The sequence below is a fragment of the Rhineura floridana genome, chromosome 4, assembly GCF_030035675.1.
Source record: "Rhineura floridana isolate rRhiFlo1 chromosome 4, rRhiFlo1.hap2, whole genome shotgun sequence".
NCBI lineage: Eukaryota > Metazoa > Chordata > Lepidosauria > Squamata > Rhineuridae > Rhineura > Rhineura floridana.
The window spans coordinates 147,462,169-147,487,757 of record NC_084483.1 but is presented as its reverse complement, the minus strand read 5'-3'; the positions used below and the strand labels follow the sequence as shown (position 1 = coordinate 147,487,757).

At 39.2% G+C, this 25,589-nt stretch overlaps 1 protein-coding gene across 4 annotated transcripts in view; it reads right to left on the bottom strand.

The window, feature by feature from the left end:
• The window catches only part of CRIM1 (cysteine rich transmembrane BMP regulator 1), a 269,320-nt gene that overhangs the window by 175,944 nt on the left and 67,787 nt on the right, over window positions 1-25,589 (bottom strand). The window contains exon 1 of one of the 4 annotated variants that reach the window (XM_061624694.1): window positions 20,815-20,892. The exons of the other annotated variants lie outside the window; for them this stretch is intronic. The gene's annotated coding sequence lies outside the window, so the exon portion shown is untranslated. Of the gene's footprint in view, window positions 1-20,814; window positions 20,893-25,589 lie in introns of those variants that run through there. 4 annotated transcript variants of the gene reach the window in all.

Genomic DNA, 25,589 nt, shown 5'->3' with positions numbered 1-25,589 from the left:
GAGATGTGAAGGCCTAGAAAAAAACCAGGAAAATTAAGGGGAACAAGATTTTTTTTAAAAATATATTTTTATTGACATTTTAACATCTTATACAAACCTGAATAGAACAAAACAGTAACCAATATCTAAAAGAGGAGGGGAGAGGAAGAAAAAAGAAAAAAGAAAGGAGGGGAGGCTAGGAGTAAACCCCCACAAACACTGGGTGATTATACATTAGGAAAATACAGTAAATCATCAGCTTAACATCAGTATCCAGTAACTTCTATATAGAATAACTGCTTCAGAAAACTGTCACATCTGAATCATACCTGTCCAAAAGGCTGCTTGTGCCCCTTTGGGTTTAAACACAGACACTTATCACTATTAGAAAATTGTAGAAGCAGCCACCATGTGCCTTCAAAAGTATTTTTTAGTGGGAGCCCCCTGTCCAGACAGCTTTGGTGCATTAGGCGGTCCATAAGAACAAGATGTGATATCTTTTGCCACCAGAGTTCTATTTTGAGAGGGAAGGTAGAGTGCTAGTGTTGGTCTATAATTTAGCAGCAGCTAACAGAGAAAAGTTTAAGTCTTTATGTAGTAGACCCTGCATTTCCTGCAGTGTGATGGATATTAAAGCCATCTCTGGGTTCAGGGGCACAATTTGACCCACTATGGCTGTGACTTTCTGGAACACCCTAGTCCAGAACCCTGCCACGACGGGGCACATCCACCACATATGGAAGTATGCGCTCCATTCACGACAGCCATGCCAGCAATCAGGTGCTATAGTCGGATTAATTCAATGTAGTTTCAAAGGAGTGCAGAACCATCTGACTACCACTTTCAATAAAGATTCTTTCACCCATGCCAAAACAGTCCGAAAAGGTGGTCTCCTTCACTGACTGTTCCAACTATTAGTATCTATTTCCTTGCCTATATCAGCTTCCCACAGCAACTTTAAACCCAAAGTCATCCGAAAGCAAACTGACAAGATATATCAAAGAAATCATCCCTTTTAGGTTATTACTTGAACTCACACACAGTTCTTCATAAAATGTCAATTGTCAAAGTGGCCCACTTGTGTGGTGAAAGTACTTAGCAAACAATCAAACTTGTGCTATCTGGAGCCACGGCAGATATATTTCCCCAAGCATGAGCTGCATTTGCTCTCCTGTAACAGGGCGACCATTTGCAAATAAATCTAATATTCTATAAAGCCCCTTCGATTCCCAGTGTATATATTGATTAAATTTGGCTGGGTCTCAAAATCTGGGTGCTCCAAAAATTGAAAGAGAGGTGAGTCTATATAAGTTAATAGCGTTGCCTGCCTTTTCCAAATCTAAATAGTGGCCTTAAGATAATGGTTCACAAGTTCTTGTAGCTTGAGTAAGCTCAATTTACTGAAAGGTATGGCTCTAATTGATGTTTGCAATTGGGGTACTTCCATTCTCACCCAATCCACTTCATAGTTACCTCTGATTATCTGCAGTAATTTTTTCAGATTACAAGCCTCATCATATAGTAGTAACTGAGGGACACCCAAGCCACCCTCTGCTTGCAATTTATACAAGAGAATTTTGTTTATCCTCAAGCAATTTCCAAAATTAATGAAGTCTTTTATCAATTTGTTGCCAACTAGCAATCTCTTTTTGTGATAATATTTTTATTTATTATTTATTTTATTTATTATTAGATTTATATCCCACCCTTCCTCCCAGTAGGAGCCCAGGGCAGCAATCTAATTGGGAGCATTTAAAATAGAAATAAAAACCGCGGTAGCACAGCCGTTTTTATTGCTGCATCCCTTCCCAACCAAGTGAGGTGTACCTTAGCCTACTTGTGCATGTCCTTTTTAACATCTTTGACCAGGGGTTTTTCAAGCTGTATCAGGTCTTTTGGGAGAACTACTCATAAGTATTTAATACTACTATTAAATAAATATTTATTTATTATAAATAGGTCCATTATCTTGAGCCAACTGTTGTTGCATTTCCAATAGAGTAGCAAGACAGAGCATTGAAGATTTCTGACAGCACCGCCAGACCTGATACAACCTGAAAATCGTGAAGAATGTTTTTCAGTTCTGGTATTGCTCCCGTAGGATTTTTAAGAAATAACAGCACATAATCAGCAAACATATTAATGGTATGTGCCTCACCCAATATTTTAATTCCCTCTATAAGTGGACTCTGCCTTATGCTATTTTCTAATGCTTCCATACATAGAATAAATAAAAGTGGAGATAAAGGACATCCCTGACGAGTTCCCCATCACAATGGAAAAGGAGGTGAGTCCATAACATCAACTCTAAGCATAGAAGAGACATCAGAATAAAATTGGTAAATAACATGCATAAATCTCACCCCAAAGTTCATTTGTTGTAATAATCCATATAGGTATAGCCATGTAATCCATTCAAAAACCTTGAAAATGTCCACTGAAACTAAAGCAATCTAGTTGTTTCAGTCTACTATGCTGCATCATATTCAAGGCCCGTCAAATAGAGTTTGCAATCTATTGATTGGGTCTGAACCCCTGCTGATATTGTTCTACGTATCGCCCCATCATCCTACTCAATCTATGAGCCAATATAGCAGAGAGAAGTTTTATATCTTGATTGATCAGGGTGATGGGCCGATATGATGTCAGGTGAGTGGGGTCCTCACCTGGTTTGACCTGGTAAACTAAAACCAGGCAAGGCACCAGACTGTACTTATAATCCCCCCACAGCTCATTAAAAGAAATATCAAATTGTGGGCCCCAATACTAGCCAACCACTTTACCTATATAGACAAAAACGCTCACTTCCCCCCTGACTGGGGCCTGGCTGTTATCATTCCCATTTTTAAAAAGGGAAGGAAAGATAACCCAGCAAACTATCGCCCAATTACTTTACTGTCTATATTTATTTACTTACTTACTTACTTACTTATTTACTTACTTACCGCCCCATAGCCGAAGCTCTGTGGGCGGTTTATGAGCAAGCTATACGCTAGACATCTTTATTGGAAACTCCTAGCTTGGATGGAACACGAAAATATTCTAGCTGACCAACAGGCTGGATTTAGAGCAGGCCGATCCACAATGGACCAGGCACTAATTTTGCAGCACCTAGTGGAGAAATATAGCAGCAATCCCAAAACATATCTGTTTGCTGCATTCGTTGATCTCAAATCTGCCTTTTATTCTATCTCCCGAAACAAACTCTGGCAAAAACCTGAGGCCTCCACTGTGGACCGTCACTTGCTACTCCTCATTTATAAACTATATGAAAGCACCTCCTTAAGAATTAGGTGCAATCCAGAGGGCCTCCTTTCAAGCCCTGTTCCAACCTCTAAAGGAGTAAAGCAAGGATGCATACTAGCCCCACTGCTGTTTAATTTTTATATAAACTCACTGCCTATAGCCCTTTATTGCCTAAATATATATCCTCCAAAGCTAGCCCACAGGCACCTATCAGTGCTACTATATGCTGATGATGCAGTAATTTTGTCCCAGTCATCCGTAGGATTGAAGAGAGCCTTGCGAGCTCTTGCACAATACTGTCATGATGAACAGCTACAAATAAATTATCAAAAAACAAAGGTCATGGACTTTGCTAAAAGACCGAGGAAGTACAAATGGTCTATAAGTGGACACAAGATTGAACAGGTAAAGACTTTCAAGTATCTGGGTGTTATTTTTCAGGCAAATGGCAGCCGGAAGGCCCAAGCAGAATAAGTTGCCCAGTCAGCCCAAAGGAGCTCTTCTGCCATATTAAACTTTATCCACACTAAAGGCGGCCATTATGTACCAGCGGCAATAAAGCTGTTCAAGACTAACTCTTTAACACAGCTTTTATATGGAGCACACCTTGGCCCCTATCCCAGTTTTACATCTCTGGAAATAATACAATCCAAATTCTTGAGAGCTGTCCTCCAAGTACCTCATTGTGTCCCAAATGTTGTCTTACGATTAGAGACTGGCATGCAAAAGGCCGAAATCAGGGTTTGGGTTGCTATTTTCAAATTCTGGCTGAAACCAATAATTTTTCCAACTGGTTTGGCCCCACTAACACTACAAGATGAGTTCCAGTCATTATGGAAACAAACCTTGCCTCAAAAGCTCCAGCGATACGGTCTTTTCCTGGGCTACCTCATTTCCCAAGGATATGATATGGCTTGGTCAACATTTTGGCAACGCATTGCTGATATCGAGCGCCAACAAGACTTGGGCTTGTCCTCTAACTATGCCTCAATGGATAGAGCGCTACAATTCAATAAACCTGCAAATTATCTTTTTACACTCTTGGTGCAAAAACATTGCAGAGCTTTCACATTGGCACGTTTTGATGTCCTTCCTTCTGCTGTCCTGGAGGGAAGATATATTAAAAAAAACCTACTATAACCGTAAGTGCCCTTGTGACGCTGGAGAGGTGGAAACAGTGACCCAGGTCCTTCTACACTGCCCATTCTATTATGATCTACAAAGATCTTTAATTGTACCTCTCCTATCGAAAACCCTAGGACGATCAGACACATTTTATGTCCTACTTTCTGATCAAAATACTTTTATCACCTCCAGTGATGCCAATTTATGGGCTGCAAAGAAAGGGGATCCCAGGGAATGCAGTAATTATCAAACTATTGCATTAATATCCCATGCAAGTAAAGTAATGCTCAAGATTGTACAACAAAGGCTCTTACCATATATGGAGCGAGAAATGCCAAACGTCCAAGATGGATTTAGAAAGGGAAGAGGCACCAGAGATCATATCACAAACATACGTTGGATAATGGAATGGACCAAGGAATTTTAGAAGAAAATCACCCTGTGCTTTTATAGATTACAGCAAAGACTTTGATTGTGTAGATCATGAAAAACTGTGGAGTGCTTTAAAAGAAATGGGGGTGCCACAGCATCTGATTGTCCTGATGTGCAACCTATACTCTGCACAATAGGCTACTGTAAGGACAGAATATGGAGAAACCGATTGGTTCCCCATCGGAAAGGGTGTGAGACGGGTGTATTTTATCACCCTATTTATTTAATCTACATGCAGAACATATCATACGGAAAGCAGGACTGGACCAAGATGAAGGAGGTATGAAAATTGGAGGGAGAAATATAAACAATTTAAGATATGCAGACGATACCATACTACTGGCAGAAACCAGTAATGATTTGAAACGAATGCTGATGAAAGTTAAAGAGGAAAGCACAAAAGCAGGACTACAGCTCAACATCAAGAAGACTAAAGTAATGACAACAGAAGATTTATGTAACTTTAAAGTTGACAATGAGGACATTGAACTTGTCAAGGATTATCAATACCTCGGCACAGTCATTAACCAAAATGGAGACAATAGTCAAGAAAGCAGAAGAAGGCTAGGACTGGGGAGGGCAGCTATGAGAGCACTAGAAAAGGTCCTCAAATGCAAAGATGTATCACTGAACACTGAAGTCAGGTTCATTCAGAACATGGTATTCCCGATCTCTATGTATGGATGTGAAAGTTGGACAGTGAAAAAAGCGGATAGAAGAAAAATAAACTCATTTGAAATGTGGTGTTGGAGGAGAGCTTTGCGGATACCATGGACTGCGAAAAAGACAAATATTGGGTGTTAGAACAAATTAAACCAGAACTATCACTAGAAGCTAAAATGATGAAACTGAGGTTATCATACTTTGGACACATCATGAGAAGACATGATTCACTAGAAAAGATAATAATGGTGGGAAAAACAGAAGGGAGTAGAAAAAGAGGAAGGCCAAACAAGAGATGGATTGATTCCATAAAGGAAGCCACAGACCTGAACTTACAAGATCTGAACAGGGTGGTTCATGTCAGATGCTCTTGGAGGTCACTGATTCATAGGGTTGCCAGAAGTCGCAGTCGACTTGGAGGCACATAACAACAACAGTGATCAAAATTCGCCACAAACTGACTCTAGCCACCTTGTAATTCTTGGTTGTTTTGTTTTTTGGATTTTATAACTATGTTTTGTGTTTTAACAATTTTATCTGATTACCTCATGCTGGTCATTGACCATAACAATAATGATTATTTATTATAATAAGTCTTGATGCTTTCCATGAAGATGGCATTGAGCCTCCATCCACAATCTCATTAAATAAAGAAGTCAAAATAGGTGCAAAATTGTTCTGAAACGCCTTATAAAATCTCCCCCCCCAAAAAATCATCCAAACCAGGAGTTTTGCTGTTTTTTAGCTTCTTAATGGCAGCCAATACTTCTTCAGCAGATATATCTCCATCTATCAGATCTAGTGGTCCTGTGATAAAGTTTTCAAGTGCGAGCTGCCCAGATACTCTACAAGACATGGTGGGCCAGAGCCATTAGAACTGCATAATTGAGCATAAAAGTCCTCAAATGCTTTGTTAATAGCCTGAGTTGAGTAACAAAGGGCTTCTCAAGAATCTTTAATTTGAGCTACATGGTTGCGTTCCCTTTTCTTCTGCAAAGCTTGTGCCAGCATCCTGGAGTTTTTATTACCAAATTCACAGTACATGCGGTTGGTGTAGATGATCGCAGCACTAACCCAGTTGACACCAAGAGCTTCCAACTCACTGTGTTTGCGTAGCAGCTGTCGAAGAATTTTCAAGCTACCATATTGTTTATGTGTGTTCTCTAAAGCTTCTATTTCAGACAGTAAGAGATGTCTATCAGCTAATTTTGATTGCTTAAGCATAGAAGATTCCCTAATGCATTGTCCCTGAATAGCTGATTTGAATGTGTCCCACACTACTGCTGTGCCAAGGTCTGGTGAATGTTTTTCGCGAAGTAGTGAGTGATGCCTTCTTGTAAACTGTCTTCAATTTCTCATCTAAATAAAAGATTAGGTGATAGGTGCCAGGAAAAAGAGTTATGAACAGGTGAGTCCAGCTGTAAGGATATTGTGACTGGAACATGGTCAGACACAGAGATCACACCCATTCCCGCCTCCAGCAGCTTGCCCAAAGCATCAGGGGATGTAAGAATGTAGTCGATCCTTGAATAGGATTTATGCCTGGAAGAGAAATGGGTGTAATCTCTGAACTGGGGGCACCTATGACACCAGGCCAGTTAAGCTGAATTCTGATATTAACCTAGAAATAGCTGTTGAATCCTTTGGTCTTGTTAATGGAGATCCACTTCTATCTAAACGTTCATCCATGGCAGCATTCTAATCTTCACCAAGTATCACCATGCCTTGTTTAAATGTTTCTAACTTATCCAGCGCCCTTCGTAAACAGCATTCTTGACCTTCATTCGAACAATAAAGAGAGCCCAATGTAATAAAGTCTCCTTTCACTGTATCTTTGGCATAAACATAGTGATGCTCACTGTCTGTCAGTGTGTCTGTGATCATGATTGGCCATTTCTTTGTCAGCAAGATTCAGACACTGTGTGCCTTTGAAGAACCAAAAGAACTGAACTGGTCTCCTAGCCAGTGACTTCAGATCACATTTTTATTAGCCAATTTCTGGTGCGTTTCTTGTAAAAAAAAGATCACGTGTGGGTCTGCTGATTTGATGAGTGTAGCTACTCTAGATAGTTTAAGTGAAGTACCCAGACCCTTCACATTTAAAGATAATATATTGAGTTTATTTGTCATCACTCTTAAAAGTAGAAAAAAGCAAATTCATCTTTATGGACCCATTTGGCAAAAGGGAAGTGGAGGAAGAAAGAGAGAGGAGGAAAAAAGGGAGGGGGAAGAGGGGATAAAACAGTAACCTTCGTATCTCTTCATATTTGCCTTCACATCTAAGTGACAGGCAGCTCTGCAGTGGAATTGAGGAGATGGAAAGCAGCATTGCACAAAGCAGCATAAGCAACAAGAAGGAGCAATAGGGTGAGGACAGGAAGTGTTACTCAACATTGGACAGCTAGAGAAAGTTACCATGATAACTCTCCTCCAATGCACCCATAGTGTTGCTCCACAGCAACACTACATCAAGGCCCGAGGACACTGCAGGGGCTGGATGAACATGGTGGCTCCTCAGAACTAGATAAGAAAAAAAATTGTTACAGGAGCTCTCTGGGCCCTGCTCTCTTGCTCCCATAAATGACTTTGCTCATTCTCTTGCTGCTGCTTCTTATGCCCGAAACTCCTTCCAACACTTTGTTTCTAACTAAGCTTAAGCACATGTAATTGAAACAATAGCCCAATGGAGGGCTGTAGAAAGTGGAGTCCCTCAAGGATCGGTATTGGGACCTGTACTTTTCAACTTGTTCATTAATGACCTAGAATTAGGAGTAAGCAGTGAAGCGGCCAAGTTTGCTGATGGCACTAAATTGTTCAGGGTTGTTAAAACAAAAAGGGATTGCGAAGAGCTCCAAAAAGACCTCTCCAAACTGAGTGAATGGGCGGGAAAATGGCAAATGCAATTCAATATAAACAAGTGTAAAATTATGCATATTGGAGCAAAAAATCTTAATTTCACATATACGCTCATGGGGTCTGAACTGGCGGTGACCGACCAGGAGAGAGACCTTGGGGTTGTAGTGGACAGCACGATGAAAATGTCGACCCAGTGTGCGGCAGCTGTGAAAAAGGCAAATTCCATGCTAGGGATAATTAGGAAAGGTATTGAAAATAAAACAGCCGATATCATAATGCCGTTGTATAAATCTATGGTGCGGCCGCATTTGGAATACTGTGTACAGTTCTGGTCGCCTCATCTCAAAAAGGATATTCTAGAGTTGGAAAAGGTTCAGAAGAGGGCAACCGGAATGATCAAGGGGATGGAGCGACTCCCTTACGAGGAAAGGTTGCAGCATTTGGGGCTTTTTAGTTTAGAGAAAAGGCGGGTCAGAGGAGACATGATAGAAGTGTAGAAAATTATGCATGGCATTGAGAAAGTGGATAGAGAAAAGTTCTTCTCCCTCTCTCATAATACTAGAACTCGTGGACATTCAAAGAAGCTGAATGTTGGAAGATTCAGGACAGACAAAAGGAAGTACTTCTTTACTCAGCGCATAGTTAAACTATGGAATTTGCTCCCACAAGATGCAGTAATGGCCACCAGCTTGGATGGCTTTAAAAGAAGATTAGACAAATTCATGGAGGACAGGGCTATCAATGGCTACTAGCCATGATGGCTGTGCTCTGCCACCCTAGTCAGAGGCAGCATGCTTCTGAAAACCAGTTGCCGGAAGCCTCAGGAGGGGAGAGTGTTCTTGCACTCGGGTCCTGCTTGCGGGTTCCCCCAGGCACCTGGTTGGCCACTGTGAGAACAGGATGCTGGACTAGATGGACCGCTGGACTAGATGGGCCACTGGCCTGATCCAGCAGGCTCTTCTTATGTTCTTATGTTCTTATATTCCTTCTCTGTTTACCCTGCCTCCCCTTCCTCTGTTGCTTCTCCATGCTGGATGTTTAAGTGGTAAGCTCCTCATGGCTGGGGCCTGTCCTACTGTACTCTGCCAAAAAACTTGATTGGTATTATATAAATATATAATATCATTTCTCTTTCCTTGAAGATCACCTATTTCACACAAGGATTATCTTTAATATAAAAATGCACCATAAGATGTTTACAAAGGAGTTGAAAATATTGATAGGAAGAGAATAATTTAAGTTACCAAATGGGGAGTACAAACTGAATAACAAGTTTTATATGACACAATGGGTTGGATCCACAGATGCCTTGCACAAGTTGAAAGCCACTACGCTATGTTTGAAGAATATAGTACAAAACTGGCAATTCTAAAATGTGCTGTGCTTAGTATGCACAAATTTGTGCACACAATTCTTACTGTATATTTAATGAAACCATTCTAACTAATTATCAAGAGAAGCAACATTTTTCAACACAATACAGGCTGATACAGTGCAGATCTAAACACAGGCTCCTTGCAAACCAACTTTGTATATTGGTAGCAAATCACATGAATATGTGATCTCTCTGTTCCCAGCATCAAGTCTCTCCTACAATCTACTATTTGCTTAACTATGGTTTGTAATGCTCACCAAAATAGAAATGCGACAAAACAGAAAATGCAGAAGGCTAGGTACTTTCATTAGTAGCTTCTTTTGGACCCAGTTTCTCAAAGCCTATCTATCCAGTTTTCCTTGTCCCCTTATGAAGAGCTCTGTGCTCACAATCAGATTTTTATCACTCCCTGTTCATTTCTTAACTGTGGATTCTGCAAGATAGCTAACTACACTTCCCTCTTTTAACCAAGGTTTGTAAAGCTGGCTAGCATTATCTCAGCACCCAAGCAAATTATTTTTCTATCCATATAAAATAATTTTCATTTAAATAATTTAGAGCCTCCAATTTAAATCAGGAGAACTTCTTTAAGTGTTAATTTAACTATTGTTAAATGCAGAAAGACTAAAGATGACAGGTACTACCTTACAAGTAATATTCCCCTTTTCTCCCAAACAAGGGGGACAGTATGACCCAGTTCACACATAACACTAAGTCATGGCTTAGTTTGAACAAATAAATGTGTAGATTCCCAGACCAAAGACTGCAGCCACAGTGCTTCTCTCCTGGTCCTGCTGTTGCCATGCTATCCACAGCTAAGCTATGTTTTGGCTTAGTGTTGCATCTGAACCTGAGCTCCTGGTTTTTCTTGTTCCTTACAAGCCACGAGCTGCAATGAAAGTTTGCTCTTGGCTTACTGCTCACTGTTTGTCTTGCACAAGCCTAGGTTCAGATGTAATGCTATGGCTTAGTCATGGGAAGGAGTCCTGTGACAATCTTAGGTCCTGGAACCCACACATTTGCATTATGTCATGGCTTGGCTTAATATTATGTGCATGCAGATGGTCCCAGGTTCAATCAGTGGCATCTTTAGGTAGGGCTTGGAGTGACCCCTATCTGAAGCTCTGGAAAGCTGCTGGCAGTCAGCACAGACAATATTGAGCTATATGGACCAATGGTCTGATTTGGTATAAGGCAGCTTCCTAGGTTCCTAATCTAAAACTTTCTGCACACAGTTTCAGAACCAATAATTTAGACCAAAAACACAATGCAATCTCAGTTACTATCAGTAAAGGTTTATAATTTGATCTTTACAAAAGAAGCATTGGCATTCAAGTAGCTATGAAAATCAACTCATCTCTATAAACCTGTAGCCTAACTAATGCTTAAAAGGTGGCTCTAAGGCTGCTTAGCAGTGCCATGTACCCTATTCAGAATCTTGCTAGGTATAATGCCTCAAAAAATAGATTTTGAAAACAAAATATGCAAAACAGAACCTTAAAAGCTTTTTGCCAATCTATAGCCTAGTCAGCTGATTACAAAAGGCCTTCAGGCTCAGGAACAGAAGACAGTACTATGTTGGCTGTACACTTAGGAGCAATCTCAATATAGATTTCATAAAAACATACCTACTTCTGGTTTCTGAGCAGCCTTACATCTTGTTCAGAGTGATTTTGACATGTCCACCAACTCCTTCATAACAGAACAGCTTCTATCTGTGCTATAAACTGCTGGTGTGAGAACGTTTTATCCAAACATAAGTTAAGCACCCTTTAAATGAAATGCCAGGCCTATACAGTTATTTTTTTTTGTCCACTCCTTCTCTCACATGCAAGTGCCCCTATGATTTGCCTGCCTTTTGTATTAAAGGACTAGTGTCCTTGGAGAACCATACAATCTACATGGTGCTCTGTAGGTTCTTGTACATGGCTTCTTTATTTTTAACTGGAGCTACGCACGTACATAGCATTCTGCAACTTCAGTGATATCAGGCACAACCACTCCAGGTCAAAGCAGAGGGCAACTGAAGCAATCACTTCTTCAAGCCTGATTTGACAGAATGTGTTGATACTACAAAGTTCAGACCATTTTGATAGTATCTGAAGCTTATTGATTGCTGAGATGGAAATAAGAAAATATGGGTTGCTAAGTAGTTCAGTCTTCAGACAAAGATAGCATGAATATTGCTTCATACACTTCACTATAATCAAAATGCATACATGAACATGTAAAATTATATTTTTTATATATATAAAAAGTCAGGATTGGCCACAGTTCACTATCATATTCAGTAATACACGAATGCCATTCAATAGATGGAAGTAGCCATAAAACTTGTTCACCTCTTTCCACATAATTATTTTGCTTACAAAACAAAAGCCACTGCTTATTGAAGAGATGCCCGAGAGCCACTAACATTTATTAATGGACTTGCATTAGAAGTAAAACAGGAGAAGTGATAAAATGAAAGTTATTGCAGGATATCCACTAAAATCCAGTGACAGCTGCTATTGAGAACTCGTTCTAAAACCTACACTTAGCAATTCTGAAATAGCCAAGAAGTGGAAAACATGATTCTATCAAAGACTGCATATGTAATACTCATGATAAGCTTAATATAAGTCATTAGAGAATGAAACGAGACCTGTTTAGGGGAAAATGGAACAAATATATTTAAACGGACTTTCTTTAGATATGTTTTAAACTCTAGAACAAGTCTAGTGTACACGTGTTGGATATGTTGTGAATACTCTCAGATATAAAGGGCTTTTGACTGTTATTCCCAGAATGAGAGATAAAATCACTCTGATAACTGAAGACGACATGCCCAGTGATTAAGTAGCCCTCTCTATAGTATTCAGAAGTTACAACAGTATAGATACCCATTGCTCACTAATTGTTTCATATTTTGCAAACTCACTGATTTTTCACTCACTTAAGACTGGTCCTTTAAAAACAACTGAGTTAGTCCTAACCACAGGAATTTTACTTTCTGAAGCAGAAAACTCCTATAGTCCACTTTTGCTTGAGTTAGTTCAACCCCCTAATAAAATTTTCCTGTTGAGACAAGTCTGAAAAATTATAGGCCTTGCTTACATAGGTCAAGTATAAGGCATGTTCTCACATACCAACACTGACATAACAGGTTACATTCTTCCATAGGTACACACCCTTCTGTGCTAACTACCAACCAGCACTAATTTAACGGAAGCTAAGCAAAAATGGCAAGTCTCCCAAGTTACTTGGCAGAAGTTCAAACTTAGATGCCAACAGTAAGTAGGCATTTGGTATGTGCAAATGATTTGTCCATCAGTTCAACATTTGTAAATCAGGAGTTCCAAAGATCTAATGCCTCATCCTGTGAAGTCCATTACATTGTTAATGGAGTTAAATGGTTTTATACATAATGAAACAAAGTTGCAACTGAAGCTTAGATAGGCATACTTAGTGTACACACATGAGAACTTTTTAATTTAAGATATCTAGCTGTGCAAATAAAGCCAAATGTCTTCAGAGGTACCAGTTAAGTGCACGAGATCAAAAAATGTTATCCGCATGTTATAGTATATACAGAATTAAACAGATATTATGATTAAAATCAAACCATACAAGAACATGTCAGCAGTGGATTGAACACCACAAACGCAGAGTGTTTTGACAGACAAATTAAGAGGACTAGAAGTCTGTCACTAAAAACAGCCTTGTAGTAATTTCAATTCTCTACCCACATAATATCTAGAAGGTAAAAATGTGGGCTGTGATATTATGCTGCTTCTTAGCTTGCAAGTTATAGCCAATGAAGTGGAGTAGGGGTTGGGGTAACTTAAAAGTATTATATTGTCACATCACATGTTTTCTGTACTAAACCATACAAGTCTGGAAGACCAAATCTGTAACATTATAGAAATATCTACATATCACCAGAATTAGTATAAAAATCCTAAATAAAAAAAAAGTATGCCCATGGGCCTGTGTGTTCATGTCTCTCTCTTAAATAGCATGAAATATGTGCATTTAAATGCTCCAAAGTTAAAGTTATGTCTATATCAATACCTGACAGAAGCCAGATTAGCCTAATCATCAAGCACTATTTCACAAATATCAACTAGGGTTCATGAACCAGGATAGGCAAGAAATCTCATGGACAGAATGCCAAGTCACCAAATCTCAAAGATAACCGTTGAACTCTTAACTATGTCATTGTGTGCTTATACTTAGTAAGTGGATGATCTCTAAAATAGTAAAGCCTCACATCAAATAGGGCTCAACTACCAAACAGTGATGGGGCCACAGTCCACTCTTCCCTCTAATCAGTGCTTAGTTTCAACTGGATTTACTTGCAAATTGCATGGACAGCATTCAGTACATTAAAACCCGAGGAACAAACATAATGGACAGAAAACTGTTGTACAGCCCACAGTTAAAAGGCCACTTCCCCCCCCCCCCAAAAAAGGTGTATTTGACCACAGCTCTTGGGAATCCTGTTGAACAGAAAGAATGTTGGAGAAAATAAAGATAGCTGGTGGCAAGCAGAACAGAGATTAAAAGCTGTCTCTTCAAAATCAATATACTAGCCTAATGACTATTTATTTGCTTTCTGTCTTGCTGGATCCCCAAGATAGTTTGCATTAAAAATTAAACACAACTACATTTGTATTTTATTTTACCTCCTCCAATACTTGGAATTGCTCTAATGCAGCATATCCTCTCCAATTCACAAATCCAGTTCTCATTAGGTCATCTTGGCTGAGTTTTTATGTGATTTACTCTCAAACATAACATCAGAAAGCAAGCCTCAGATTTTCTGTTTATTTTGGTAATACAGCACTATTTGTGGGCAGATCTTCATTACAAGTCTATTAACTGTATTTTTTTCCTGCCTTTACTCCAAGGAGCTCGGAGCAGATTACATGTGCTCCTTTTTATTCTGAAAACCCTGTGAGGTTAATTAGGCTGCCAGTATAACTGGCCCTAAGTCATTCAGAAACTTGATGGCTGAGTGGTTATTTGAACCCAGTTCTCCCCAGTTCTAGGGTCTACTCTCCAGACAACAGCATTTTTTTCCCTCCAAGGTGGGAGTTAGCTGCCTGACCAATAAAGGTGTAGTGCATATCCATCTTAACCCAGAACATGCAACTCTTACTTCTTGGAAGTTCTATACTTTCAGTTTCTGTTTCTCTGGGCAAAAAAAGGAAAATGTGCAAAGTGTAAACAGTACAAGAAGGACAAGCAGGGCCTAGCTGTAAGAATGATGAAACATAATAATGAAGCTTGACACAGGTAATATTATGTACTATTTCCTAAATTATAAAAATCAAGTTATCTATACAATTACACAAAGTGTACCCTCCTTGTAAAATGCTATACTGAGTTGTAAATTAATGTTTTAGTAATCAGATTTGCACCATTGTTTAAGAAATATGTGAAGAACTGTAAGCGACAAATGATTTAAATCAATTCACCCTGGATACTATGAGCAGGGAACAATCTGTTATCAGTGTTGACACATCTTTGGCAGCTTCCTATTTATTTCTGGACACCGTTTAAGGTACTTGTCTTTAAAGGACTTTAAGCTTTGGATCCATGTATATGAAAGGCTATCTTCCTCTAAAGTCTTCATCAACATCTACTTCCTGAGTGCCCTCAACTTCAGGTGACCAGGAGAGACCTCTGTGGTGGTGCCCCTCACATAGAATATTTGTCTTAAGAAAGGTTGCCTAGCACCTTTATCAACTTATTAAACTTTATTAATTTAGGCACTAGATTAAGATTTACACAAAGGTTCATCCTGGAGAACAATGGTCACATAGAACCCTTGGTATAGTTTCCAAAGTCCTGTGCAGGTGATCAGTTCAGACCACTTGCATGACAACTTGTTTCTCCTCCAGTAGCCCACTCAGTGGGGAGGGAGGGAGAACAAACCATCTAAGAGAAGTAGTGGCCTCACCCACTTTCAGCTCTTGCTCTAAACCACAGCTGGTTTTGGCCTGACCAACTTCCAACATATGATCCACAAGAGCAAAATGGTATCACTTGTTTTAACTGAACACTGCTTTGTATTTTATCTGTGAAGTACTCTTGCAGAGACTTATTTTCTGTTTTATCTGATAATTAATTCCTGATGCTACTCTTTTCCTGCTGCAAAACAAGCCACTGGAAAACAAGCCAGACTCTTGCTTGTCATTATGTCTGAACCCAGGCGTTTGGTGTTTCTCTTCAAACAAACCACAAACAATAAGCCAAGAACAAACCTTGGTTACCACTCATGATTTGGTGAGAAACAAACCATAAGCCCAGACATCCTGGTATCATAAGCCCAGACTCTGACTTGTTTCCTGGTGGCACAACAACAGGAAGATGGGGAAAGAGTGGAGCGGGAACTTTTCAGTAGTGTGCCCTAGTATGCTGACTGTTCACATTAAACCATCGATCATAATTTACAACTATAGTTTAAAGTGACATTTGAACCAGGCCAATGTCTTGCATTCATCTGCACAAACAGTATCATGTAAGGTGGGTAAAGCTACATTGATGGGTGTAGCCCTGAACTGGCCTTGCTATAATACCAGAGCATTCACCACCCTATAACAAGTTGAGTTGTAGCTGAAGCTGCCATGGTGCAGTTCTGACTATGGAACACAATACTTAGCCCTCATAGCTCTTTGAGTAGCAAGATATTGCTGCTTTCAAGACTGCGGTGGGCATTGTTTTAAAAAGCATGGAAACAAACTAAAATTCTGAATGTACACTCCCCAAATGACATCAGTAGTTATTCATCCTTCTGTGTTATGAGCCACAGCTAAAGTCTTGTTAGATCTCAGAGTTCAAGAATACATCTTTAGCATCTGAAACCCCATTAGAGTATCTCTTGAATTATATAATGATACATTTTTCACAATATCAAATTATCTTGCCTTAAAGCAGAAGAAAATCTTTAACGCTCACTGCTGAGTAACTGAGGGCCAGACTACATGTGACATTAGTCATATGTTTGAACAAGCCTGCTTATCATGCCTGCTTTTATTTTGGAGAAAAAACCATGGCCTGGTCCAGAATGTGCTGATCTATTTTTCGATTAAAAACCATCCCGTCAATTTGACCCAGGGGAAAATTAGTTCCTAAACCTCCAAATGTCAAGTCAATCAAACCCTGAGCACGAGCAAAACCCAGCCTTGGACAATTCAGAAAATGCATCAACATGATTGTTTTTTTTTTGATGGTCTGTGGACTATACAATAAAGTATTACAAGATTGTTTTTAGAACCTTACCTGACTCATACTTCTACTTATTAGAAGTGAAAAACCTATTTGGCCCAGAAAAGCACCAATGAATGATGCAACTAACAACACCTTGAGCTGTTTGTCTCATCTCTTGGAGAATTAAAAAAATTCTAATAGGGAAAAGGAAGGCTTTCCTTGCCAAGTCCGTAAATATAGACTGGAGGGTTTGTACTATTATGCTTCTGTTGAGAATCAGCTTTAAGTGAAACCATATTGGTGAACTACCAGACCGACAACAGGGGATGTCTTGGGCGATATAGTAAATTAAAAAAAGAAAAAGATGAGGTAATCCCATATCAAGGGGTAATAATGAGGCTGACAAGTAGGCCCTAACTTTTGTTCCTGGGGTGGTTTTAATGACAATATTGGCATCCTCTTGCTCATCCAAAAACAAAACAGAAAAGTCCAGTTGCATATACCACAATTCTGTTTTTAAGGACAAAGAATGTCACTGAGTGAAAATTATGAGTACTTATTCCAAAGCATTCTCTAGATGGAATGTGGTCCTTCACCAATTGGGTTTAATTACCCTGCTGTTACCTAAGCAACTACATCAAGTATTCTGAATGCTAAATGTAAGTTGCCTTATTAAAAACCATATTCCACCAATATTTCCAAGCATTTAGAAAAAAAGGAAATCTATGTCCCAGAAACAAACCCAGAGCACCATTCAAACACAGAATTGCATTTTGTGCATATATTCAAGGCGATTACAATGGCACCCTCATCTCTTCTTTTTCTGATGAAGACTGTTTCTGTCAAAGACGGTTAACAGGCTCCATATCACTAATACTAACATAACTGATCCAAAGAGAAGAGCCAGTGAGCAATAGTTACTCTTAAGCATGTTAAAGTCAGAGAGAACACTGTATGGGATATTTGCAGAAGGAGGTCTGCATTTCTCAAAGAAGTAATCTTGAAGCAGCAGTCAATCTTGCTTTATCAAAGACTTTTTTCACATAATTTGAAGTCTGTCCCATCCATCAGCCTTGGAACAAGTCATCAACTAATCTTTAAAGCTAGTGCCTTAGAATTAGTAAAGCGGGCCCAAATTGCAAGGAGTTAAATCACTTCCAGAATATGTTCAGGGTTATTTTTCACATTATGATTCCTCATCCCCATGGGAAGTTGCTGAAGAATAGCAGCCATAACATAAATGGGCCACCCATATTACCCCAATTCTGTGGAGTCTTCTCTCCATGTCCATGCCAGCCACTATCAGGTTTGGTGTTGCTGCCATATAACTTTACACGTGATCCAGATTGTCCTTGTGGTGAGTAACCTTCAATATAGCCACTGACATGGTTTCCAGCATTGTCCAAAATTATGGCATGATGTGAAGAACTGACCCTCAAACTCTGGAAAGTCACCAGAGAAAGGAATTTCTCTGTCAGTCAAGGAGTATCCACTGAGAATGCCTCTCCATGTACCCACACAGGCATAACGTGTTGCATAGATAATCTTTAACAGGGCACTTTAATACACTGACTTTAAGATTGCATGAGAGTGAATGTTAGACCCAAGCCAGAGCATTATTCATTAACACTCTTGTAAAATGACAAACTTCTCATTACATACAGGATTCACATTTAAGGGATGGAAAACACGCTAGCCTAGCTGAAGTACACCAATAAACAAAGCCATTGTCTATGAACTCTTGATCTGATGTGATGCATCTAAGAGCAAAGCTGACAGCAAAAGTGATAAATCTAACATATTTTAGGCAACAATGTTATATCCTCTTTATCTGATTATCTGAAATTTTCAAACAATTTAGATAACTCTTTCCCAAACTGGTGCTCCTCAGATGTTTTAGATTACAACTCCCATCAAGTTGGTCATTGACTGCAGCTGGTAGGAGTTGTAGTCCATAACACCTGGAGGGCACCAGACTGGGGAAGGCTGATTAGGCTAACTTTCTAGTGAAAGGGGGGCACTTATAAAACATCCTGGTAATGCAAGTGAAACTTGATTTTTCATGGTTTGCCCTATCATATCAGTTATTATTTGAGTTCATTGCTCCAGTGAAAGCACTTGAAGAGCTTATGATCAATTTCTTTCATCTAGCACTTTTAAGAAAAGTCAACTAATTCAATTTTTTCTGCATTTGGTCACACCTTGTTTCAAGCTCTGAGTTTACACATTTTTTTTATAATCAATAGTATACCTCTATTTCATTTCAAAAAACATCAAAGCAGTTTACAACAAATAAAAACTGTATAATAAAACAAAACACATTAAAACAAAGTCACCTACTGAAAAGAGACATCTTCTTAACTGCCTGCATAAGCCTGGTGGAACAGAACAGCTTCCAGCAGGTGTTTAAAGGTTAAAACAGAAGGTGTCTGCTGAACCTCTGTTGGCAGAGCATTCCAGAAAATCGGGGCAATAGCACTGAAGGATCAGTTTTCATGTCAATGTCAAATGAGCCTCACTAGTTCAGGGAACAACCAGCTGCTGCAGCAGATGATCTCAGTGACTGAGCTAGGATATAAGGGTTCAAGCAGTCCCTAAGGTATCCTGGACCTACGTTGTTCAAGGCTTTGTAAATTAATACAAGGACCTTGAACCTGGCTTGCTAATAGATGGGTAGCCAGTGCAAATGTTTGAACAATGGTGTCATATGTTGTTGGCCATGTGCCCCCATCAGCAATTTGGCTGCCGCATTTTGCAACAGCTGGAACTTCCAAACCAGGCCTAAGGGCAGCCTCACACAAAGTGCACTGCAGTAAGTAACCCAGCCTAGAGGTCACTGGTGCAAGGACTACAGTGATCAAGCTACCCATGTCCACCAACAGCTGTAGCTGACAAACCAGACAAAGCTGGTAAAAGGCACTCCTAGTCACTACTTGAGCTTCTAGTGACAAAGATGAATGAAGGAGCACCCCTAAGCTATGGACCTTCAGAGGTAACACAACCCCATCCAGAACAGGTAACTTGCCTATCTCCTGGACATGAGCTTATGAACCTTGACTACTTTATTATAGTTCTTATGCAAAACCCTTGAGGAGGCTGGAAAAAAGGAGGCATGTCAAATCAAGTGCTAAAGCAGAGGAATGGCAAGAAACTAATTCATGAATAAACGAGATACATAAAAAACACTGCACTCATGGTATTTCCTCAGTAGCCTCCTGACAGCATTTTTGTCTAATTCCCAAATTATAGAGCCACATTTATTTGTGACCCTCAGATTGTTCTAAGCATTTCTGTTGTTGGAAGTTGTCATTTGTTTTTACTTTTTCAAATATTCTTATTTTAATGTACTACCATTGCATTCAGTTCATTTTATCCAATATAGCAGCAACATTTCAAAGTCTAATCAACCTCCAAAAATGTCTATAATTCCTCCTAACTTTTTTTTAAATTTTTTATCACTTTCATAGGAGAGAGAATGAACTTGAGATCTTCTCAAAGAACCACATTGGTTTTTCATGCCACGTGAAAGAAATTTCCACGTTTTCTGGATGTTAAATTGAAAAGAAAATCACAAAATAGTGACCCGACCCCAGGCAAAGGGCCAAACATGGATAAATTATACTTTGTTCACACATGACATTTTCTCCTATGCAGAGAAACTGCATCACTTCTGAAGTGTTGCACAAGGTTTTACCTTGCCATGAGTACACAGGATGGAAAAGTCACTATCAACCTTCCCAAACTGTCCAGAGATAACACCACATATACTTGAGCTACACTTCAGAAGAGGTGGGCTGGTGTGCACATTTTTCCCATACAGATTTATTCTTTTGTCACTTGTGAAGCAGCCCTAGAGTAAATACATTTTCTAGGACAATGGATGACAGCTGGGGAAGAGAGGCACTACAGTCCAGGCCCAAACCCTGGCAGCCTCTACTCACCCTCAGAACTGCTGATGCTGCTCCTCCCCACAATGGATCCAACTAAGACGTCATCAGCAAAGTGGGAGAGGTCCCACTCTATAGCCAGGTAGTTGGGGAGGGGCGAAGACCTAAACAGAAAAGAGAGAGACACAGAATGAAAGTTTAAATTTTAAAAAGCCAACTTAGGTTTACTGGCCAATTGAGTGTTTGATGGCAAGAGTGACATACAGCAAATTCCATTAAGTTCCAATAATTTATGTTAAACCACACATCTAGCCTAAAATGCAATGATGAATGGTGTAACACCTCATAGATCCTTCTATGAATATAAAAAAGATCTATCTTCTGGACAACATTTCCCTTCAAGTTAGTATTTATGGAAGTGTTTAAACTAATAAAAGACATAATTCAATTTCAATAAACTATGGCATGAAATAGTACTGCACTAAAAATACAGTAGTGGAAAGAATGCTACACAGTTTTCTTAAAAACACTACCTATTTGGGGATGTGGTAAGGGAAAGCCAAGGAAAAACTGTTATTTTGAAGCATGGCAATTTTCACACATTATATATACCACAATGAAACAAAACCTATAGAGAATTCCAATGTCACCGATTCCACAGTCCTTATTAGGCAACACATTTTATTAGGCCAACCTAATTGTTCTAATATGGTGTTGGAATTGATAATATTATTAAGTCTGTGTATACATATGGCCTGTTTGGTTGACAAGCAAGAAAATCTGATCTGAAGTGGTTTTGGATTTTTTCTTAAGGGCTAACCCTGGTACCTTTATTTTTTTGCACAATGAAATCATGTATTTCATTTCATATTACTACCCTTAAGTGCTCCATCAAGAGTTCTGATGCACACATGGGCATCCATATTTTGAATGAATCTGATTCAATATGCATGATGGGAGAGCACATGCATTAGGGCCCTCCTTTGAAACCAATAGAGAAGGCTTGCAATAGTTAAATCCCATATACATATTAGAACTCCCTCATACACGAGCGACTGCTGGAACTGGGTACACAATTAACCAGTGTTGTGCACATGTAGAAACTAACGTAAATTAATTCCCAATTTACAACCCTAAGAAATGTATTGAATCCTGGACCCCACCTTAAGGCACAAGTATTCATGTCACTGCAGACAAACTATTTCCTGAAAAAATAAGCTACTTGATTCAGACTATTAGATATCTGAGCCATCTAGAAAGCCAAAGTGTAAGCAAATTGTGTAATAAAATCCCAAAATGATGTCAACATAGCTTGTTAGCTTTCCCTCTGATGGGCATGGATTTTATTTTAATGAAAACACATTGTTTCAATATTTGTCCTTGCTATAAAATGCCACCGTCTCGTGCTCATCAGCAACTGCAGCAGTCCATAATGCGCGCCTTCCCTGTTCCTAGCTAGCACCGGCACCAAATGCAGTTGCCATCTGAGGTCAAAGACGCACACCAGAATTTACCTCGTGTTCAGAAACACAAAATTAAACCTTCTGCTCAAATGCTATGTTGTTTGCTGGTTCCTAATGACCATCACTTCCCATCACTTCCCATCCAACCACCTTTCTCTATGTGTGTTATCTGTGGATCTCTCTTAGGGCAAACAAAATAAGGTAATCTCTTTATCTAAACTGCTCGAGTGAACTGGTTATGGGTACCCTCCGACCATTTTACTACCAAGTTTAACAAGTATTTCCACACAAATACCAGTTTTCAGCTTGGAAAGCAAAACAATATTTTTTTCCTCATTCTACTGCAATGGATCCAGAATACATTATGCAGCTCATCTCCAACAAACCCAGAAAGCTTTTTTGGAAGCCATGTAGATCAATTAGTCTTCCAATAAGAATTTGTAAAACCCTTATTTCATTCCAAACCACCAGAAACTTGTAAACTTATCTCACGGTCTTCCCAGACAGATACATTATGAACAACTTGCACTTCTGAATGAAACAGTAAATGCCTCATTCACTTCTGGATTCTTTAATGACTTTAAATAGACAGCAGGAGGATAGATTAAAAGTTACTCATTGTCCTCCCAATAAATCCTCTTATTTCTATTTTACTTGCAGAAAGGAGCAAGACAATGTCAAGTTCCTTGATTTAAAACCCATGCACAACATCTGTATTCAGATACTGCCACCAAGATGAGACAGGGCTATTTAATCTTCCAGACAAAAACAAAAAGGTTGCAAACTGCAAGCTTGCAAAATGGAATGCAAATACATGTTTTGAAAGCCTCCACATAATTAAGCCATTTCAGCAATGCACACAGAACATTACTACTTGAACACCTTAACTGAAGTATATTTTTATGCTTAATGCTTCTCAAAATTACAGGCTTACTGCATCAGTTTTTGACAATATTACTGTTATATAAAAGTAGTTTGAATAGCCACTCCTGATTTTATGAAGATAGCCTTGTCACAGTAGTTGCAAAATAAGTATTTTATTTACATTTCTAACATTAAATTAAATACTGGGGTCCATTCAACTAGTTTAATTCCAGCTACCAAAGTTCATTACCAAAAAGATACTCAGAAAGAAGTTCCACAGATGTACAATAGCCAAAGCACTTTGAAGGGATCTTTCCAATTTAATATGCTGGTGAAACAAAGCAGTGATATTTAGCAAGGAGTTAAGCTAGGAAGTCCCACTCCAAATTTCACTTCAGGCATAAACTGTTTAGGCGGCCTTAAGAAAGGTACACCTTCGAGTTTCACTTCTCCAATCTGAAAAACGGTTATTAGGATTACTGAGATAAGATACGTAAAGCAATCTGAGCACTTTTAAAGTGAGCATGCACTGTCTGTTCAAACACAAGCATAATCAGAGTTGTGATCACAAAGAATCTGATATAGCACAGATACACAATCATTCATGTAACGTATTCCTTGCAACCCAACCCAATTATGAGGCACGATGCTTCCTTTTGGACCAGTTCTCACACAGAATGTATTGTCATATGAACTTGCTTTGAACTACTCTCAATAGCAGAAGACTGCATTATAATAAAGCATGGCTAAATCAAAATTTGTCTATATTTTGGTATGACAGAAGATTATACTAGTCTTTTATTGAAACAATGTAATCAAAAAGCAAAGCATCATATTCTGCAATCACTATGCTTAAGTTCTGAGATATGAAGCAATCAGCCTTCAAGGAACACCAATTTTAGCTGTACACAATCTACATTAAAAAGCCATCTGCAGTGTTAGACAATTTAATGTCTTCAAAACACGATTTCAGTGCTGTATTCCCATTTCCAGTAGGTTGAACTTCAGATACAGTTGAGCCCACAAGCATAACTCCCCTCTTTTACTTCATGCAGACAGAACCTGGCCCATAGGTTATAACATGAGGGACCAACAAAGTCTAACATCTCATGTACAACCCCCTCCCCCAAATACGCAAGATATTGCTGTAGTTATTCAAATTGAGTAACAAACAACTTTCCAGCCAATGTAAATACATTTAATGAAACAAACTCATGTTTATTATTATGTCACACAGATATTATTATCCTATTTGATAGCCGCCAGGTCTATTCATAACACTAAGACAAATCTCTGGCTTAGCATGAGTGAGCAGGCATGCTGATGCACATTTAGAAAATTGTGGCTGGCTTGCTCCTCTTCCAGTCCTGTTGTTGCTGCCCAACCAGGAGTTAAGTCATAGTTTGACCTAGCGTTACAAGTGAACCCTGTCTTGTGGTTTGTCACTCCAAACCTCTAGTGTAACCATGGTTTGTTTGGGGGAAACAAACTATGAGCTTAGATTCACACCAAGATTCACACACACTTAGATTCCCCAAGCCACACCCACCTGCCCCATGCCTGATGTCATAAGTGTCCTGATGTCAGGAGCTTGAAGTGCAATTTGCTCAGCTGATCAGTGCTTACAGGGAGCCCCTCTGAAGTTGCCACCTGCTGTCATAATGACCACCTGTCAAAGTACCCTGTAAAGATGGGGAAGGTCAGGGTCTAGACTGTCCTCTGGAAAAGGTTTCCCACCTCTGTGTTGAACTAAACTGAACACCTGGCAATGCAGTGGAAAAGGGACTAGAGGAAGAGCAAAGCAGCCACAATTTTCTAAATGTATACTAGCATGATTGCTTGTTCATGCTAAAGCACAGTTTGTTTTAGCACTGCATGTGAACTGAGCCAGTGTCTTAGATGATATGAGCCCCTTTAAGGACAAAAGTTGCTAACAATAAAACTTTTGTTCAAAACAAAAGAAGTATTACATGTATTCACAGCAGTACTACTTTTGACTACCTAGGTGCATCTACAGTAGGGTTGGGGAACCTGTGGCTCTCCAGATGTTGCTGGACTACAACTCCCATCAATCTAAGCCAGTTTAGCCAATGGTCAGAGATGATGGAATTTGCCGCCCAACAACATCTGCAGGGCATAGGTTAGCCATCCATGAACTAGTGAAATTGGAAATGCCAACACAAGGACAAATGATATGAAAACAAATGAAAAGCATACGCTTAACTCTTTCCAACTGAAATTAAAATTTTATTCAAAAGTGCTGAAGTCTATCTGGATCAAATGCATTTTAATTATTAAGGAGAAAATGGATTAAGAGGGGGGCATGACGAATTCAAATGTGGTGCAAAGTTATTCAAGGGGCTACAAGAAAATGATTTAAGAAAACAACCATCCACAAGGTTACAAGGTGTTTTGAGCTGAAGCAGCTCTTCATAAGGGGACTATAGAGTTGTTTGTATATCATTCATTTCCTGGATAGGGTCTTTGTTTTAAAGAGTAAAG